Genomic DNA, 22,112 nt, shown 5'->3' with positions numbered 1-22,112 from the left:
CTATACCACTTGGCACATACATATTTAATATTGATATTGCTTCATTATCTATAGTAGCTTTTAGCAAGATGTATTTTCCTTCCTTATCTCTTTTAATGAGATCTATTTTTGCCTATGTTTTGTCTGAGGTAAGGATTGCCACCCCTGCTTTTTTTTTACTTTAGCTGAAGCATAATCTATTCTGCTCCAGCCTTTTACCTTTACTCTGTGTGTATCTCTCTGCTTCAAATGTGTTTCTTATAAACAGCGTATTGTAGGATTCTGGTTTATAATCCACTCTGCAATTTGCTTCCATTTCATTTTTATGTCACCTTAATTTCTTTCTTTTTTTTTTTGGTGGGACAATGAGGGTTAAGTGACTTGCCCAGGGTCACACAGCTAGTAAGTTTCAAGTGTCTGAGGCCGGATTTGAACTCAGGTCCTCCTGAATCCAAGGCCAGTGCTTTAGCCACTGCACCACCTAGCTGCCCCCTGCTTCCATTTCATAGCAGAGTTCATCCCATTCACATTCACAGTTATTATTACTAACTGTCTATTCCCCTCCATTCTATTTACCCCTTTGTACTTTTCCCCACTTCTTTCACCCTATTCCTCCTCACTGTTTTGCTTCTTACCCCTGCCTCCCCGAATCTGCCCTCCCTTTTTATCACCCCCTCCCACTGAATTCACCACTCAAGGATCACATACAGTAGATAACAAGCATCAACTATAATCTCACATTGGTAACAGTAAGATTCATTATATATAACTAAGGCTCATGTACGTTGATGCTTTTCTATACCTAAATTCAATATTACACAAATGATTTTGCTTTAAAATATATAATAACAAACAAGACCTGGTATGAGATATATAAAACTAATAATCCCAAATTACACAGAGGGGACAGATTAGACAATGTTTCATATAATAGTAAATTCAGTTATTAACCACATAAAACATAAGCATAGTCTACCAACCACAGATTTCCTTTAAACAATGGGAATCTTTGGGGTGACTTTTAGTATATGTGCTGCCAAAGTGAGCACTTTCGGGTGACTTTTAACTTAGTTAACTTAGTAGTATTTCTACACATGTTCTAATTCCAGATTAAATCACAAATGTAGGTAAAATCAGATTTCCCATTAGGGTGACACATAAGAAAAAGATACTTCAGGAATTGTATTTTACACATTTGCCAAATTCAAGCACCAATTTAGCCATTGCTTAGGCCAACAAATTCAAATCAAAACAGCAAGCTCTTTCCTACTTACAGATTACAGTAATTCAGATGCTTTAGTATTAATTCAGTCACAAATAGATTCAGTATGGCAATGGCAGGCTTTCACTTTGTTTATCCTAATAGATGGACACATTTTCTAGTATGGGAATGTACAACCTTTCCCAAGGTATTTCCTGTCTCATTCCCATTGACGAAGCCTTAGATCTCAGATGTTGCTTTCATTGACTGGGGCCTGCTGCTTCCTAAAGAATGAAATGCAAACAGAATTTTCAGGGTCCCACAAAAGCTTTCTCCTCAGTTAATAAAAATCTAATCACTGTAGGTTTGGACATAATTATTATCAATATTAAATTATTGCAATACATTAGCTTACAAATAAAATTTAATATGTCTTTTAAAAAATCACATAAAAGATCTTTCTCCTGAAACAATTTTTTTTTTGTGGGCAATGGGGGTTAAGTGACTTGTCCAGGGTCACACAGCTAGTAAGTGTCAAGTGTCTGAGGCCGGATTTGAACTCAGGTACTCCTGAATCCAGGGCCAGTGCTTTATCCACTGCACCACCTAGCCGCTCCCCTGAAACAAATTTTTATAAAATATTTTTAATGTAAAGACTTTACTCTAAAAGCATGTTCCTTTCTTTCTTTCTTTCTTTCTTTCTTTCTTTCTTTCTTTCTTTCTTTCTTTCTTTCTTTCTTTTTTTGGTGAGGCAATTGGGGTTAAGTGACTTGCCCCGGGTCACACAGCCAGTAAGTGTTAAGTGTCTGAGGGCAGATTCGAACTCAGGTCCTCCTGACTCCAGGGCCAATGCTCTATCCACTTCGCCATCTAGCTGCCCCCTGTTCCTTTCTTTTTAAAAAAATGTATTTATTTTAATTTTTCTCAATAACATGTTGTAACGATTGGAATGACGCCACCTGCTGGAGACTTACTGTAGAAGAGTTCCGCCCATGAAACAAAGGTCTTTGAGGACAAGACCAGGAGTCTTTTCTTTGGCGTCAGGAAGTGACGCGGACTAGTGGGAGGAGGAAGGAAGAGACTGGCGCTCGGTATCGCTCTCTTTCCTCTGGACTCTGGTGGAGAGCGGAGCTAGAAATGTGCTCTCCCTTTAATAGATAGAAATCTAGGCCTTTCTTCTCTCTTTACCAAATTCTTATTCTACTTAATAAATGCTTAAAAGTCTAACTCTTGCTAAAGCTTATAATTTATTGGCGACCACTCATTAGATATTTTAGACAGTTTAGCTAGAATTTTAGCCCTTAACAATGTAAAGATACTTTTTGAGTTCCAAATTTTTCTCCCTTCCTTTCCTCCCCCCTCCCCAAGACAGCAAGCAATTTGATATAGGTTATACATTACAATCATGTTAAACATATTTCCACATTAGTCATGTTGTAAGAGAGGAATCAGAACAGAAGAGAAAAAACCACAAGAAAGAATAAACAAAAAAAATAACAAAAAAGCAGCAACAAAAGTGAAACTAGTATACTTCAATCTGCATGCAGACTCCATAGTGCTTTTTCTGAATGTGGAGAGCATTTTCCACCATAAGTCTTTTGGCATTGTCTTGGATCACTGTATTGCTGAGAAGAGTTAAGTCTATCACTTTTGATCACAATGTTGTTGATACTATATACAATGTTCTCTTGGTTCTGCTCACTTCACTCAGCATCAGTCCACTTAAGTCTTTCCAGGTTTTTCTGAAATCTGCCTGTTCATCATTTCTTACAGTACAATAGTGTTTCATTACATTCATATACCACAAGCATGTCCCTTTCTTAAAACAGCTTAAAATCTATCCTGATGTTAAAAGGAATAACTAGTAAGCTTTCATGAAGCAAATTAGTTGGAAACTAGAATGATATATATCTCTTATTTACTCTGGAAGTAAAAATAAATCTGTAAAACTGGAATTTGTCAAGATTAAGGTGGTGAGGGGGCAGCTAGGTGGCACAGTGGATAAAGCACTGGCCCTGGATTCAGGAGTACCTGAGTTCAAATCCAGCCTCAGACACTTGACACTTACTGGCTGTGTGACCCTGGGCAAGTCACTTAACCTCCATAGCCCTGCAAAAAAAAAAAAAAAGATTAAGGTGGTGAATTGCACATAGTGAACATGTGACAGTTTACTTAACCCCCTAGAAAATGATTAACATATATAGATATATCACTTTCTAAAAGTATTTTAAATTTACTCCTTTAAGCAAAATTAATCCTTTAAGAGTTGAGGGGTTTGTTAATACTAAGTTGCTTCAAGATGTGTGTGTATGTATGTGATGTATATGACCCCCAAATATGATTGACAAATAACCTTAGATGAAATTCACTCTACCTGATAAGTAGGCTTGAAACTTTCACACCCATTTGACCACATAGAAAAACTCTTGTATAGATTGGCTCCAAGAATTTATGACTAGATAGTTGTAAGAATACTTATAGATTTACAAAGTTTTCATGAGGTATTTTCTTATTATAATTACCATTTTTCCTTTTACAAATATATATACATACAAATACATACATACATACAAATATATACATGCATACATAATTAAAACAATAATTCCAAATAGTTTAGTTAACAATCTTAGAATTTTCATCAGTGATAACTAAATAATTTTAGGTGAACTTCCTCTTAAATATAGGCAAAACTTGGAAGTTTATAAGTACTTAATCACAGTACTTCAGAACACATGGTCAACAGGTATGATAAAATGACCAACAGCTTCCTAGCACATTCATTCCCTTTTTAACTGTATAGTTCTCAATCTTGGCAATATCTAGATTATAAGAGAAATTGATTTTCTACCATAGCTGATACAACTGCTTACCAAATTGCACAATACAAGAAAATTTAAATATATAATAACTTAAAACAATATTGGGAATTTTAAAAACTTGAAACAGAACCAATTAATCACCAATCAGAGGGCAGCTAGGTGGTGCAGTGGATAGAGCACTGGCCCTGGAGTCAGGAGGACCTGAGTTCAAATCTGGCCTCAGACATTTAACACTTACTAGCTGTGTGACCCTGGGCAAGTCACTTAACCCCAATTGCCTCACTAAAAAAAAAAAATCACCAATCAGGTGAACTTAATTTAGTTGAAGGTGCTCTGAGCTCTATACCAGGCACTGCAGTTAAATATTTTATAATCATATGATCCCCAAAACAACAGTGGGAGGTAGGTTTTATCATTATCCCCTTTCAGGACAGTAAACTGAGGTAAACAGAACTCTCTTGGGGCCACACAGCTAGTAAACTTATTAATGCCAAATAAGAAATATCTTTTTATGTTGTCTTAATTGACCATAATAACCGTGATATGAGAGCATACACTCAGACCATGTTATTTTCTTTAGGGCAGATTTTGTCTTAAATCAAATGACATCTGGATTATAATCACTAATGGTAACATTTTAATTTCTAAGGCCTAATACTTTTAGCACTTTAAAACTTATCAGATAAGAAGTTGGAGTTAAAATGTGCAGACTTTCCTTATTTTCTTCTGCAGTGGTGCTCACAGGCAAAGGGACTTAAAGAATTTGGCTTAAAGCTGACAGGGTATAGCCTGTTTCACAGAAGTTAATTCTCAATTTTGATAGCAAAAGGAGATATTTAAGATTTTATATAATAATCACAATAACCAATATCTTTACCATATCCAGTATTTATGTAGGGTTAGATTTAATATGGTATTACTAGGGGGCAGCTAGGTGGTGCAGTGGATAGAGCACCGGCCCTGTAGTCAGGAGGACCTGAGTTCAAATCTGGCCTCAGACACTTAACACTTACTAGCTGTGTGACCCTGGGCAAGTCACTTAACCCCAATTGCCTCACTAAAAAAAAAATGGTATTACTAAAAGGTGGGTGGATGCTATTAATCACAGGACCTATCCTTACTAGTTGGAAACTGAAAGGAGCTCTTAGGACAGTATGGTCCAATGGTTAGACTAATTTTTTTTTAAGTAACAAAACTTTTCCTTGCAATTTTTAGCTCCTAACTAAAACTAAATTACTGTAGTTTACTGAGTATGTGGCTAGATTTTAAAATCTTATTGCACTTAGGAACTAGTTGTTATCAGATTCCTCTTTTCCCCTATAGCAGAAACTGCCACATGGAAAGAGAGGGGCTTAGAACATATGGCATCCTCCATTTTGATTCTTTTTTAAATCAAGCTACAAAATTTTCATCTTAGTCCTTCTATTTAAAACCAAACCAAACTTCCTCACACCCTCTCAACCTCCTTAGACAGTCACAATGGTGCCCTAACAACTATCTGGAGACAGGGGAGACACAAAGCACATCCCCAACTTGTCCCTAATCCTTTTTCACCTTCCATTTTCCATCAAGATTTTATTATATTATTTATTTATTTCTCTTTCCTAATCTTTCAAACCCATTCCTCAGACTGCCTACTTAACAGTTTTGAAAATTAAAAAATCATAACTTACCCTTCTCACTGTCTTTTTTTTTTCATCATGACACTTTTATTGACAAAAATAATCCAACAAACGATATTCACAGATGGCGACCACGGCGACCACCCTTTCTGCGAGTGCTGTCAGAGGGGATTGGAGTGACATCCTCAATCTGCCCTATCTTCATTCCAGAACGTGCCAGGGCTCTCAGGGCTGACTGTGCAGCAGGGCCAGGTGTCTTAGTCCTATTTCCCCTGTGGCCCGAAGTTTGATGTGAAGGGCAGCGATGCCTAGTTCTTTACATCTCTGGGCAATGTCCTGAGCGGCCAACATAGCAGCATAGGGAGAAGATTCATCTCTTTCAGCCTTGACCTTCATCCCACCAGCCACTCAGCAGATGGTCTCTTTGCCAGAGAGATCAGTCACATGGACAAAGGTGTCATTGAAGGAAGCAAAGATATGGCAGACACCAAACACATTCTCTCCCTGTGCAACCTGAGGTCCAAGGCTGGTGACCTGCTCTTCCTTCTTTTCCTTCCCCTTGCGAGGTGCCATTTCTGCTCCTTCACTTGGGCCGCCCCCTTCTCACTGTCTTATGGCTCTTAACCTTCTAGAATTGGGAGGGTTAATTTACAGATCAAGAGAGCCTTTACCAACATTAATTACTTTAAAAACAGCTTTTACAGTGTTCATCTAAGACTATGATAGGAAAAAAAAGCCCTGATCAAAGTATCTTTAAAAACTTTTTTTTTTGCAGTTTTAAAAAACATTGCTCTGATGTCAGATATTGGAGGTGGGGTAGGGGGAAAAGCCATTTCTCTAGATTTAAGTTAAACATGTTATTATGAATGTATGCACCACCTGAATTTGATGGATCTGCATTATCCAAAAGGATTTTATGAAACTCTGGATTAATAGAAGCAAAATGCCCTTTGACTGAACTCCAACTGAGCCCAGATATCTAGCAGGTGAGTCCCTATCTGCTGACTTCTTTCCCCAGGATAGTAAGTCCCTGTCTTGTAAAAACATCTGGGCATCCTCCTCCTTGCCAAATCCTTTTTGGGAATCATCTAATCTTATCACAGTGTTACAGTTAAGTTGAACTATCAAACAGATTGATATTAACTACATACTTGTTATAACTGAAATTGTTAAGCTGATTTGCATTATGTCCATTATTGTCATAGTATTTACTTTTAGGTTGACTTGTATCATGCTAATGAAACTGATAACACCTTGTAACTAATGAGCAAAGAAACCTTATGTACCCTCAGAAAGAGGGAGTCTTGGGAGCAGCTAGGTGGCTCAGTGGATAAAGCACTGGTCCTGGATTCAGGAGGACCTGAGTTCAAATCCAGCCTCAGACACTTGACACTTACTAGCTACGTGACCGGGGCAAGTCACTTAACCCTCATTGCCCTGCCCCCCCCCCAAAAAATGGGATAAAAAGAAAGAGGGAGTCTTCCAGTTCCTTCTTTAGAAGGGGTCTCTGCATGATTCATGCTTGCTTGTTCTTGGGACAAATGTTTTCTCTGTCTGTCTCTGATCTGGTTTTTCTATAGGGAGACATGAAAATAATTTCTCTGATCTGTTTTTTTCTGTAGGAGACAGGCATAAAAATAAAAATTGACAAACAGAAACTATAAACTTTAAAAAAGTTTTGCAAGACAATTGCAATCATTCCTGTTATCAGCAACTTAGAGTATGCTGGGCTGGATGTTGTGAGTGCTCTTGGACTTTTCTCACCCCAAGATTCTGGATGACCAACTTCTTTTCCCAGGGGTTTTCTGGCAAAGGCTGGAACCTTGGAGAGCTTTTTGGTGGGTTCCTAATCACACATAAGTCCTCCCTTGTTACTGGCACAGCCCCCAAAGAAAATTGTGTTCTTTTCTAGCTTTAACAATTTGAATGAGCTATTTCAGGGTTGGGGAAGGGGTTGGAAGAAGAGAAGGAAATCTTTAGGATTCACAGTAGAGGTTTTACTTCACATTCAATTTTTTCTTTTTTTTCACATTCAATTTTGAACCAGTTTGCAAGGTGCCATCAGAGCACAAAGACTCCTTCCTAGCTTGGGGATGTGATGGAATCTTATCAATTACAAATAATGAAATAAACTTTCCTTCTGAACTCTGTGCATACAACGACAACTTTCAACAAGACACAAATCACCAATTGTGAGATAGTAACCCGAGGGTTCAAGGTTACTTCTTCCTGTCTTACTAGAAATCTCCAGAGGGGCCATTCTGTCAAACCCACACAAATACATACAGCCTACGAGATGATTAGTTTTTCCCTTTTATCAATCATATCCCAAATAATTTTTGCTTTCTAACCTATGATATATAGTGGGCAAATGCCATTTCAAAGTTTTTCTAAACAGTGCTGAAAGTTTAGCCCATATTTGCCCAGACTATAGATACTAAAATTCCAGATGTTTGACCCTATTGCTGACATTATTAAGGCACTTAAGCATTTTTCACAATGCTCACAGCTATTACCCAGGGTCTACAGAACTTGGACCCTCTTTCCAAAAGCAAGGAAGACAAGCAGAGGACAAGGTGCATAAGCCCTATGGGACCAGTTCCTCTTTCCCTTCACCCTCAATGAAAAAAGTCGGGGGAAGACAACCAGAGACCCCCTCAAAAAGGTGGATAAGACAACTGGACCCCTATCCCAAGGGGAAAAATAATTTAACAGTCCTTACCTGGAGGATGCCTAAGGCCTCGTAACCTGTCAGTTCCCTGCTCAATAAAGGAGGACTCAGGGGGCAGCTAGGTGGCACAGTGGATAAAGCACCGGCCCTGGATTCAGGAGTACCTGAGTTCAAATCTGGCCTCAGACACTTGATACTTACTAGCTGTGTGACCTTGGGCAAGTCACTTAACCCCCATTGCCCCGCTAAATAAATAAATGAATGAATGAATGAATAAATGAAATAAAGGAGGACTCAACTGAGACATGAGTCTAGCTTTGAGTTGGGGTCCCAGCTGAACACTCTGTCAAGGCCATGGTGAAGATGGGCTCAAGTTAGCTCCAGCAGGTACCAAGCTCTCCTCCATAGCTGAGGCTGTTGGTCCCCTGTGGTCACAATCAGGCAAATATCTCTTAAGTAGAATTTAGATGCCTCATTCCCCAAAGGGGAAAACTAGTGAACTCAAAGGCCAGTTCTTGAGATTTAAATACCCTTCTTCCTAAAAGGGAAGGATAACTAGAGAAAGACAATGCCTGTACAAAATTAAATGGAAGGTTTTATTAAGCAGAGAAGAAAAGCTAGCATGATGCTATTCACCCTATTGCTGGCTAGGACACCATGCAGTAGATTGCAAGGGTTTTTATACAGTTTAAACAAAGGCAGGCAAGAAATCTGGAGGAAAGGTGGGCTTAGAAAGGCCCACTCCCAAAGGGAGGGTGAGTATGTGAGGAATTCCAGGGATGCAGGATGTGGCCTTTGATAGACAATCAGAAGGCTTTCTTGGTGATAGACAGTTCAATTCTTTTTATCTTATACTGTAGGTATTTTTTTATTTTTTTAAAGTAATAAACATTTTTATTCATAGTACTGGGTTCCAATTTTTATCCCTCTTTCCCTCCTTCCCCTCCCCCCTCCCTGAGGCAGTAAGCAATCAGATATAGGTTATATATGTATGATTATGTAAAACATTACCATATTAGTCATTTTGTATAAGAAAACTTGAATAAAAAAAATTAAAGAAAGTGAAAAATAGCATGCTTCAGTCTGTGTTCCATCAATATCAGTTCTTTCTTTGGAGGTGGATAGTATGTTTCATAAATAGTCCTTTGGGATTGTCTTAGATCACTGTACTGTTGAGAATAGTTAAATCTTTCATAGTTCTTAATCAAACAATATTGCTGTCTCTGTGCACAGTGTTCTCCTGGCTCTGCTCTCTTCACTATACATCAGTTCATACAAGTCTTTCCAGACCTTTCTGAAATCATCCTGCTTGTCATTTCTTTTTTTGTTGTTTTTTGTTTTTTCAGGGCAATGGGGGTTAAGTGACTTGCCCAGGGTCACAGAGCTAGTAAGTGTTAAGTCTCTGAGGCTGGATTTGAACTCAGGTCCTCCTGAATCCAAGGCCAGTGCTTTATCCACTGGGCAACCTAGCTGCCCCCGCTTGTCATTTCTTACAGCATAATAATACTCCATCACCATCATATACCACAGCTTGTTTAACTCTTCCCCAATTGATGGGCATTCCTTTGATTTTCAATTCTTAGCCACCACAAAAAGAGCTGCTATAAATATTTTTGTAAAATGAGGTCTTGGGCAGCTTGGTGGAGCAGTGGATAGAGCACTGGGCCTGGATTCAGGAGGACCTGAGTTCAAAGCTGGCCTCAGACACTTGATACTTACTAGCTGTGTGACCCTGGGCAAGTCACTTAACCCCCATTGCCCCGCAAAAAAAAAAAATAAGTCTTTTTATCTTTTTGGGGATGTTTTGGGGATATAAACCTAGCAGTGGTATTGAAGGATCAAAGGTTATGCACAGTTCTATAGCCCTTTGGGCAGTTCCAAATTGCTCTCCAGAATGGTTGGATCTTTTCACAACTCCACCAACAGTGAATTTTAAAATCTATCTCGATAAAATTGGTATTTCAATAAAATATGTAGCCTAATGTTAAGGTAGGAAAAAACAAAAATATGAATGCTTTGCAATTGGGTAGCTCAATTTACAACTTCCCTATGAAAAATACAATAACAGGAACATATTAAGAATGATCATGTTTAAGAGTAATGTCAAATACATATTTATTAAAAACACTCATGTGCAGTGTATCAAGGGAAAACAAAACTATTGCAACTATCTAAGTGTTGTACCCAACAGTTCTCTACAAAACTCCTTAAGAAAATGGAAATAAATCTTCATCTTTGAAAAAGTTCATTTAGATGCTGTTGAGCAAAGAAAACCAGACACAAGGCAAAAACATCTGCTTCTCAGTGAAATTGGTTTGTGCTGGATACATAAAATATGGTAAAGGGAAACATAAACTGAGAAGTACAAATACTGATATGCTTGAGTTGAAATGTAAAGAAAAGTTTTAGTAACAAAGTGGAGACAATTATGGAAACGTCATTAAATGATTGTTAGAAGCAAAAAATAAAATAGCTTATCAAGCACAACTATCATCATTTTATATCAACATTCATATTTTATTTTATTTTATTTATTTATGTTTTTGTGGGCCAATGAGGGTTAAGTGACTTGCCCAGGGTCCCACAGCTAGTAAGTGTCAAGTGTCTGAGGCTGGATTTGAACTCAGGTCCTCCTGACTACAGGGTTGGTGCTCCATCCACTGCACTACCTAGCTGCCTCAACATTCATATTTTTAAAATGATGTTTGAAGCTTGCTGTGTCTATGGTGGAAAATATGAAGGAAACTTCTTCCACTATTGATGCTGGAAACCACTCAATATCTAAATTCTAGGGAGTTGTCTCAAGCACATATGGATGATGCTGACTTGCACGGAGTCATGGAGCAATAAGTATCAGCATTATGATTTGAATTAAGGTTTTTCTGACTCCTATCAGTGCACTGCAAGAGACTGTCAGAGAGTATGTATGGAGGGCCAACTTTGGAGGAAGACCTGGGTTCAGGACCTTACTCTGAAACACATTAAGTATATGGCAGTAGGCAAGTCACACCCTCTCAGGTGTCCCAGGCAATTTCCTGAAACCATAAATTATATATGATTTGCCATATCTGCACTGGTCAAGTACACTGGTATACACAGGGAATTGTGAACACTGATGAAATCCTAAGTCTACTCCCAGCAAATGTAATGAATAATTGAAATAGAAAACACTTGGCTCAACAATTTTTATTTTTCACTTCTACAAACACAAATGGGTATGCCTAGGTATCTGAATTAGACTGGATCAATCAGTTAATAAGCTTTTATTAAGTTCTCACTCTGTGCCAACTACAAAATAGTCTCTACCCTATGTTCTCAAAGAGCTTATTTGGGCACACAGGGAGAGGAGAAACATTACATACACATACAGGTGGATACAAAATACAGACCAAGGAAATATGGGATTTCTTGGCAGTCAGGATGGGGTGGGAGAAAGTAAGAGGTTTGAAGGAGGCTAAAGAATCCAAGAGGTAGAAGGGAGGAGGCCACGAATTCAATCATCAAAAGGTACATAGATGGTGGGTGTAATGTTATCTTGGGAACAGCTAGCAGTATCTGAAGGGGAGCAGTGTGTAGTATGTAGAGCTAGGGGTTAAAGGGCCTGCAATGTCAAAAAGAGGTTTTGATCTGAAATTACATGTAATAGGGAACTATACAGTTATGGGGCAAAGGAGAATATCATGTTAAAAGCTGTGCAGGGTAAGGATTGGCAGGGGGGGAGAAACTGACGACTTACACTTAGAAGAGTGTTCTCCACTTTAGAGGAGAAAATGTTCTAAGGCCTCTCTTTCTAACCTCCTGAGTTGTTTTTGGCTTTAAAAATGTCTCACCCCATTGAGGCATTATTTCAAAGTTGTTTGGAGGAAAATATTAAGAAATTTGGACTTTCGTGCTTCCTCAATGGAGCCTTCCTTAAAATGATAAGTCATATCCATCTAAAACCTATTACAAACATTACTTATAATGGAGATAAGCTTGAACTTTTCCCAATAAGATCTAGGGTAAAACTATGATGCCCATTATCACCACTATTATTCAATATTGTACTAGAAATGCTAGATATAGCAATGATACAAGAAAAATAAATTGGAGTAATAAAAATAGGCAATAAGAAAACAAAGCTCTCCCTCTGCAAATGATATGATGATAAACTTAGAGAACCCTAGAGAATCAACTAAAATACTAGTGTAACAATGAACAAATTTAGCCAAGTTTTAGGATATAAAATTAACCCTATCTAAATCATCAGCATTTCTATATATTACCAACAAAGTCCCGCAGCAAGAGATAGGAAGAGAAATTCCATTTAAAATAATGCTACCTTTTTTTTTTGGTGAGGCAATTGGGGTTAAGTGACTTGCCCAGGGTCACACAGCTAGTGTCAAGTGTCTGAGGCTAGATTTGAACTCAGGTACTCTTGAATCCAGGGCCGGTGCTTTATCCACTGCACCACCTAGCTGCCCCAACACTACCCTTTTGAAGAGGGATAGGATGAAAGAAGATGGATAATAGAATAAATATCATGGGGGAGGGAATAGGATGGAAGGGAAACAGTTAACAATAGTAATCATGAAAAAGAGAAAAGGGGGAAAATTTGTACAAAAAATATTTATAGCAACTCTTTGTGGTGGCTAAGAATTGAGAATCAAGGGAATGTCCATCAATTGAGGAATGACAGAAGAACTTGTGGTATATGATTGTGGTGGAATGGTCTTGTGCTATAGGAAATGACAAACAGGATGATCCCAGAAAAACCTGGAAAGACTCATGAACTGATGTATAGTGAAGTGAGCAGAGCTAGGAGGACATTGTGCATAGTGACAGCAGTATTATTCAATGAGAAAAATTTTCAACTCTAAATTTTATGAAAATGAATGTTGAAAACTACCCTTACATGTAAGTGAAAAAAATTAAATGTTTGTTGCTTTAAAACAATAATAACTCTAGACACTATTAAATAATTGAGAGTCTACCTGTCAAGACAAACCCAAGAACTATGTGAACACAAATATAAAATACTTTTCACACAAATAGACAGATCTAAACAATTGAAGAAATATTAATTACTCAAGGGTAAGCAAAGCCAATATAACAAAACAACAATTCTGCCTAAATTAGTTTACTTATTAAGTACCATACCAATCAAACTATCAAAGAATTATTTTATAGACCTAGAAAAATTATAACCAAATTCATATGGAAGAACAAAAGGTAAAAAATATCAAGGCAATCAATAAAAATAAAATGTGAAGGAAGGTGGCCCAACAGGACCAGATTTCAAACTATATCACAAAGCTAGAATTATCAAAAACAATCTGGTCCTGGCTAAGAAATAGAATTGTGAATCTGTGGAATAAATTGGGTAAACAATACACAGTAATAAATGAACATATGTTTAATAAATCCAAAGATCTCAGTTTTGGGAGCAGGAACTATTTGAAAAAATTTGCTTGGAAAATTGGAAAGTATTTCGGCAGAAATTATGTATAGACCAACATCTCACATATACAAAAATAAGGTCAAAATGAGTACATGAGTTAGACATTAAGAGTAATATAAGCAGATTTGGAAAGAATGGAAAATTTTACATGTCAGATCTATGGGAAAAGGAAGAGTTTATGACCAATTAAAAGGTAAAGCGCATGACAAGAAGTAAAATTGATAGTTTTGATTACATGGGATTTTATGTTTTGCACACTGAAAATCAATGCAGCCAAAATTAGAAGGAAAGCAGGAAATGGAAATTTTTATAGTGAGTTTCTCTGATAAAAGCCTCATTTCTCAAATATATAGAGAACTTAATCAAATTTACTAAAATGAGAACCATTTGCCAATTGGCAAATGGTCAAAGGTTATGAACAGGCAATTTTCAGAAGAAGAAACCAAAGCTATCAATAGTCATATGAAAAATTGCTCTAAATGACTATTAATTATTGAAATACAAATCAAGACAGCTCTGAGGTCTCACTTATCAGATTCACTCACATAACAAAAAAGGAAAATGACAAATGCTGGAAGAGTTGTGGAAATATAGGTACATTAGTGCACTGATGGGGGAGTCTTGAACTGATCCAATCATTCTGGAAAACAATTTGGAATGATGCTCAAAGGGCTATAAAACTATGTATACCTTTTGACACAGCAATGCCACTATTAAATCTCTTTCCCAGAGAGATCAAAGAAGAGGGAAAAGGACCTATTTGTACTAAACTATTTATAGCAGCTTTTTTGTGGTATCAAAAAATTAGAAATTGAGATGTCTATCAAATGGGGAATGGCTGAATGAGTTGTCGTTTATGATTGTGATGAAATACTATCATGCTATAAGAAATGATGAGCAGGATGGTTTCAGAAAAACCTTGGAAAACATATATAAACTGATGCAAAGTGAAATGAGCAGAACCAGGATAATATGGTACACACTAACAGCAATATTCTAAGGATTATCAACTTTGAAGTATTTAGGTACTCTAATCAATACAATGATCCAAGATAATTCCAAAGGGCTCATGAAGAAAAACGCTATCTACATCCTGAGAGAGAGATCTGGTGAAGTCTGAGTGTGGATTGAAGTGTTTTTTTTTTTCTTTTAATTTTTCTTCCCTTTTTTGCAACATGACTAATATAGAAATATTTTTTGCATGACTTCACATGTATAATTGATATATTGCTTGCCTTCTCAATGGGTGGGGGAGGGCTAGAGTAAGGAAAAGAATGGGGTACTCACTTTTTTTAAAAAAATGCATGTTAAAATAAAGTAGATTTTTTTTAAAAAAAAACAAGAGGAACACCACAAGGTGGTTTGGAAATAGACTCAAAAAGGCTTGACAAATTATTTATATGTAGACTGAAGGACAGTAAAGAGCCTCTGATTGCTCAGGTCATGAACCCATGTGAATGGATGGATGGGGGTGCTAACAATAGAAATGGAAAGTTAGGAAAGATGGGTGGTATCAGAAGAATGAATAATTTCCCCCTTATGTTATTCAAAAAGTCTAGATAGAAAGACCATGAGCAAATCATTTGTTCTCCCTGCGCTGCAGTTTTCTTATTTTATTATAAGTGAGGGAGTTGGACTAGATGTCACTATATCTCTTCCAGATGTAGGTATATGAGTTATGAGTCATGAGTATGATGAAAATTATGAGGGTTTTTAGCTTCTATTCTGAGAATGAATTATTATTCATTAATACACTCTGAAGATTTTTAATAAACATTTTAAAATAACTTTTGAGTTTCAAATTATATACCCTTTTCCCTCCCTCCCCTCCCCCCAACTAAGGTGATAAGCAATTAGATATAGGTTATACATGTGCAATTATGTAAAACATTACCATATTAGTCATCCAAAGATAATTTCTAAAGTGAACTCATCAATGAGCACATGTGATTTTGTAAAATTGGTATTAAAAATCAAATACCTAAGTTCTTCTCCAAAGAGAAATTTAAAAATTTTTTAGTTGAAAAAGACATTTAGACTTGAAATTATCTTTTTCTTAAACTATAAATTATTGTTTTCATATGCAATATGTGCAAACAAGATGAAGGAAACCATTATAGTATTATAGAACTATGGACATTAAACCAACATATATGTAAGGGACTAGAGGCAGTGTGTTTCTTTTCCTTTTTTCTCCTCCCCTCCTCCCCTCCCCTCCTCTCCTCTCCTCTTCTTTGAGGCAATCAAGGGTTAAATGCCCAGGATCAAACAGCTAGTATAGGTCTGAGGCAGGATTTGAACTCAGGTCCTAACAACTCCAGGGCCAATGGTCTATACATTGTGCAACCTAGCTGCCCCTAGGGTGGCATTTTAAAAAATACATCATTTTCCTTAGTTATCATTTGCATAGAGTGATTTCTAGTTTCTTTTGGATGAGTTCATCCAGAATCATAGCTTTAATTTGAATATGTCCAGTGGTCAGAAAAAATATACCAATGTCATATTTAGGTCTATGAAGTACTAGTTTTACTATTATTCCTTAACAGAAGCAAAATTATAATGAAGATGATGATCACTTTCATCTAGCATATTTATAGCAATTCAGTTAATACTGCTTAGGGTTTTTACAAATGTGGAACTTTAATTTTTTTTTCATCTTAAACTTGAATCTCATGACTCACCGATGCAAATTAATTTTATGTTCTGAGTTGTTGTTCAGTCATTTCAGTCATGTCCAACTCTTCATGACTCCATTTGGGGTTTTCTTGGCAAAGATACTGGAGTAGATTGTCATTTCCTTCTTCAGCTTATTTTAGAGATGAGGACGCTGAGGCGAATATGGTCAAATGACTTTCCCAGAGTCATACAGCTAGTAAGAATCTGAGGTCATATATTAACTCAGGAAGATGGGTCTGACTTCAGGCTCAGCAGTCTATCAATTGAGCTGCCCAGCTGCCTCTCAAAACATCAGCAACTAAGTTGTAAATGTAATAAATCATAAACAAATTCATATTAATAAAAAGTAGAAAAAGGGTAGCAATGATTACATTCGGAAGAGTCCAGCAAATTTTCTATTTTTTCTTAAATAAAACATCACAAAATTTCAGTAAAAGAGATGTCTTTTTTTAATGCCCAAAGATAAACAGAGTGGGGAAGGATGCATTGCCAAATATGCACTTCAAAAATTACTAAGAGAAAATCAACAAAGAACTACATTCAAATCATTCTAAAGAAGAATGGCAGTCTCCCAACAGAATATAAAGATGTCAACGAAGAGTTGGCAGATTACTACTGAAAATCACGTCTCAGAGGCACTTATCAGTCCTTCCACAGTTATGCCATATAACAGGATCCTCAGACTAATGACTAATTAGTGCCTGTCCACCAAGGGATTTGATTGGTGCATTGTTCAAAATGAAATTATACAAGCCTATGGCAACTGTTTAAAAACATGACAAAATAAAAGCTCCATTGGTTCAGCAGAAATTGTCAATATCCAAAATATGGATAAACCAGAAAGCTGGAATAATCAATTATATGCTGAATTTATTGACACAGTAACTAACCAAAGGCACCAGTGACTATATTAAAACAATATAGTTAATTATAAACAGGATTATCAATGAAAATATATACCTTGTTCTCAGAGAGAATATTTTTGGTCAAATCTCTATCTGATATATAAAGCATTTTAAAATGTATGTGGTATGTGGTGATAATTTTGTTTTAATAACTGTCAACGTAATTTAAAATATTTAATATATTTCTCATTTTCTTGATTTTGGTAAGATTTAACATAATTTCAGAAGCACAAGAAACCCCTTACATATGTCCTACCTCTAAAACATACTTGTTGTTAAATGACTTAGGGGTCTAGGTAAATCTCTGAGATGATAAATTGCACAGATGTCCTACATTGCTTTGCTAGAGGGATTTTCTCACCCAATACCAGTGAAATCCTAGATCCACCTCTTATTCCTTTCCCTAAAGCCTATCTCTTTTACAACAGAATTTATAATATCCTGATGTATACATACAAATGGCCAGTGGTATGCTATCCTTCATCCTGGTCTTTGGAATATTCCATTCCTGCCTACTTCACTAAGTTGTTCATGGCTAACTGCTCTCTGGTGACTGTTACACTCTTCTAAGGTGGAAGGCAGTGAGAGCAATAGAATCTTTAGTTTCTATCCTTTGAGGCTCCTAGCTCAATGAATCTAACCTCATTAATATTTTGCTTATATACATACACTCCGTTTGATCTCTTCCCATTCCTTTCTGTATCTTCCTATTCCAATGCAGTTGGGGATTGGGATGGGTGGGAGTGGGAGGGGACGACACATCTACATTATCCAAGCTTTGGAATTGACTGTCCTCTTCACTTCTGCTTCCTAGAAGGCATAGTTTCCTTCACATCTTAACTAAAATCTGCCTCTTTATGAGTCATTTACTGATGCTCTCCAGTTGCTAGTCAATCCCACCCTGTAGGTCTTCATTGCCTCTTGCCTAGATTTATTTTCAACAAATGTATAAAATAGAGAAATTGGCTCCAAGTTAGTCTCCCTGCCACCTATCTTTTCATTGCAGTCAATCCTATACACTGCTGCCAAAGTAAGTTTCGTAAAGTGCACTTTTCATCATGATATTCCTCCCCTCAATAAACTCCAGTGGTTTCCTATCGCCTCTAGGATCACATATACATTTCTCTGTTTAGCTTTTTTTGTTTTGTTTTGTTTTGTTTTTGTGGGGCAATGAGGGTTAGGTGACTTGCCTAGGGTCACACAGCCAGTAAGTGTCAGGTGCCTGGGGCCATCTGTTTAGCTTTTAAAGCTCTGAACTGATCTTTCCAGCCTCATTGGGCATGACTTCTCTTCCCATAATCTTCAACCCAGCCAAGTTGTCTTGTCCTCTCTTTCTCCTACACAGTACTCAATCTCCACTCTTAGTTCCTTAGAATGGGCTAGCTCACACACCTGGAATAAACTCCTTCCTTAAAAAGACCTCAAAAATTTCCTCTTTCGATAAGACTCAGCTTGAACAGCATCTTTTGCATGAAGCTTTTCAGGATCACCCCAACTTTTAGTGGCCTTCCACAAATACACTGTTTTTAACATTATACTTACATATATTTATATTTATGCACACATCATAATGTTATATATAAATATATTTAACTAATAACTATTTTATTGAAATACATATGCATTTGAAGATATACATGTGCATATATGTATATGTGCACGCATATGTTTATATTTGTTTGCTTTGTCTGTATGTCATACATGTGTTTATATGCACTTATTGTCTCCCACAACACAATGTAAACTTATTATGAATAATGATTATTTCATTACTTGTACTTGTTTCATTCAGTGTCTGGCACATAAGTACTGAATTAATAATTACTGATCTGCTCTCATGCTTTCCCAGTCACCAATGGAGTGAAACAAGGCTGTGTGCTTGCTCCCATGCTTTTTGGAATAATGTTTTCAACAATGTTGTCAGACAACTTCAACAAGAACAAAAACAGCTACCCACTGATGGCAAATTATTTTACTTGAAAAGACTACAAGGCAAGACTAAAGTGAAGGGAGAGTTGGTCCATGATTTTTTTTGTTTGCAGATGATTGTGCACTCAATACAGCCTCTGAAGCTAAGATCCAACAAAATATGGATCGATTCTCTGCTACTTATACTAATTTTGGCCTAACATTGAAGACCAAGAAAATACAGGTTTTCCATCAGCCAGGACTACACCATCCATACATGAAACCATCGCTTATAGAAAATGGTAGTGGTATACTTAATTACCAAAGATTGTCACATAGATGATGAAGCTGATGGACACATTGCCAGACCTAGCTCAGCATTTGGGAGGCTCCGAAAGAAAGTGTAGGAGAGAAGAGGTATTAGACTGCCTACCAAAGTGAAGGTCTACAGAGCTGCCCTCATTGTTGTATCCTGTGACCTGGACAGTCTACCAGCGCCATGCCAGGAAACTGAATCCCTTCTGAAGATCGATCACCTGGTGGGATAAAGTACCGGACAGTGAGGTCCTTTCTTGAGCTAAACTGCCAAGCATTCAAACTCTACTGCAAAGAGTGCAACTTTGATGAGCTGGCCACATTATTCAAATGCCAAACCTAAGTTTGCCTAAAAGAACTCACAGAAGGCAAGCACTCACATGTAAGTCTGAAGTAATACAAGGACACTCTCAAGGTCTCTCTCTGAAGAACTTTGGAACTGACTGCATGACATGGGAAACACTGGCAAAGGACAACCCAGCATAGTGTACTCACATAAAAGAAGGCACTGGGCTCTATGAGCAAAGAAGAATTGAAGTGGCTCAAAGGAAATGTGAGATGTGCAAATCTAGAGACATCTGCACTCCAAATATTCACATGGACTATTTCTGCAAGACCTTCTGAGCTCTTATTTTTTTTCCCTTTTAAAAAAATGTATTCTAAACTTAAGAAATAAAACCAACTTTTCCATAACAAAATGGGATATAAAAGCAGAGGATTTATCTGAAATTGCAGTTTCATTATGTACAACTTGCCATTCCTTCCAAATGTACAACAAAGTTATCATGTCACTTTCTTTTTTTTTCCCTTGCCCTTTCCCCCAAACTTTGAGATGTGTGTAATTTAAGATTCTAAATGTGGATTCTAATCTGTTCCCCCAGTTTTGGGGGAAACTGACTAAAATCACTGATAAAACGAGTTTAGGTTTTTAAGGGTTTATTGGAAAATAGAAAGAAAAAGATTGAGAACAGAATTCCAACAGCCTGGCATTCCTATCTTTCCTCAAATTTCCTGTGAAGTCCTCTGCCGCCACCACCATCCAGTCAGGAACCCAAAAAGCCCCAGAGCTCCCCGCGCAGGCTCCCTTTCCTCCTTCCTGTCTCCTCCCAGACCATAGGAGGCTCCTCAAGTTGATTGTCTGGTAGCCTTGATAGCACCCATGAGCAAACGTCATTTCCTGACACCAAGGAAAAGCCAAAATGCCTCTGAGGCATTTTCCTCATGGTGGAGCTTTCCCACAGCAAGTCTCCAGGAGGTGGCATCATTCCAATCATTACAGTCCCCCCTTTTGTTCCTCAAGAAACGGAATGTTTCCTTGATGGAACAGTAAAAAGAATATAATAACTATTGCTAACTAATAATATGTGAACAACAATATAGAAAAGGAAGAGAGGAAAGTTTTGTCCAGAGGGGCGATTTTTTTTTGTCCTCATGAACCGACGCTTTGACATTAGTCTTGCAAAGGGAGAGCCTCTGCAGAGGGTACATGTTACAGATGATGTATATTATAACAGAAAGGAGATAGTAAAAACTAACAAAACAAAACAGTTCATATAGAGTCTCTGATTTCTCTTGTCTTCTTGAAGTGGTAAGATGTCATCAGGAGGAAGCTGGATTCTGGTCTGGAAAACTGGATTATCTTCTTTAACTGTTTGAATTGCTGTATTTTTACTAAACCTTAGCATAGCATTGTCAATGATCAAATTAATAAATTCCATTACATTCCCTCCTTTATATCCTTAGACTTCTAATAGAGGGTTGAGGTAGTTATACAGTCTGTAACACTTTTTACCACCATGTGTCTGGATCAAAGCCAAATTTAGTATGTGTTCATGACACCTGAAAATGTTATGGAAAGGTTATCATGCCATATCTTATGGTTCCGAGACAGCCAGTGATTGTGCTAGGCCACAGGTGAGTTCAACAGAGTGAGATAAAAAGATAATTAAGTTCAGTTAAATTAGGTTAAATTAGGAGGGAGAGAGGATAAATACTGGACTGTGCCTAGTAATTGTGCTCTACATAGTCACCATCATAAGCAAACCATGGACTTACGTATACCTGTCTCTCCTTTTGTTGCACATATATTCTCTCCAGGGCCTGCATCAGAGTTCACAGCAAGTTAGTCTCTGAAATGATAAGTTTCCATATTTCTGAAATCTCATTAATTTCACCAAAGAAAGTATGATGGTAAAAATGCATGCTATGCTGCATAACTGAGAATATATTAGTGATATATACAATAATTCCAAACCATACCCAGAGTATAATGACATATAAATAATAAATGAATGTAAATAGCTGATTATATTAGACATTATTACATAATCTTCTTTTAGCAAGTAAACCACATCATCTTATACATGAATTCTCTAGTATAACAGTAGCAGATACTTAAAGTGGTGATTAATTTTTCAAAAAGAAATAAGATTTCAATATTCAATGTTTTCAGTGAGGTATCAAGCAATAGGGTTCAATAACCCTTTCTGGTCTTTTTTAGTTAAACAGAACAACATAAAAGAGAAAGGAGAAAAAAAAACTCATTAGAACTCATGGTTCTTTCAAAAAGAAAG

At 37.0% G+C, this 22,112-nt stretch overlaps 1 pseudogene; it reads right to left on the bottom strand.

Annotated features, from left to right (window-relative positions):
- Positions 1-5,688: 5,688 nt before the first annotated feature.
- Positions 5,689-6,215, bottom strand: LOC122734049 (annotated as a pseudogene).
- Positions 6,216-22,112: the final 15,897 nt, after the last annotated feature.

The sequence above is a fragment of the Dromiciops gliroides genome, chromosome X (assembly GCF_019393635.1).
Source record: "Dromiciops gliroides isolate mDroGli1 chromosome X, mDroGli1.pri, whole genome shotgun sequence".
Classification (NCBI taxonomy): domain Eukaryota; kingdom Metazoa; phylum Chordata; class Mammalia; order Microbiotheria; family Microbiotheriidae; genus Dromiciops; species Dromiciops gliroides.
This window is presented reverse-complemented; position numbering and strand designations above follow the sequence as displayed.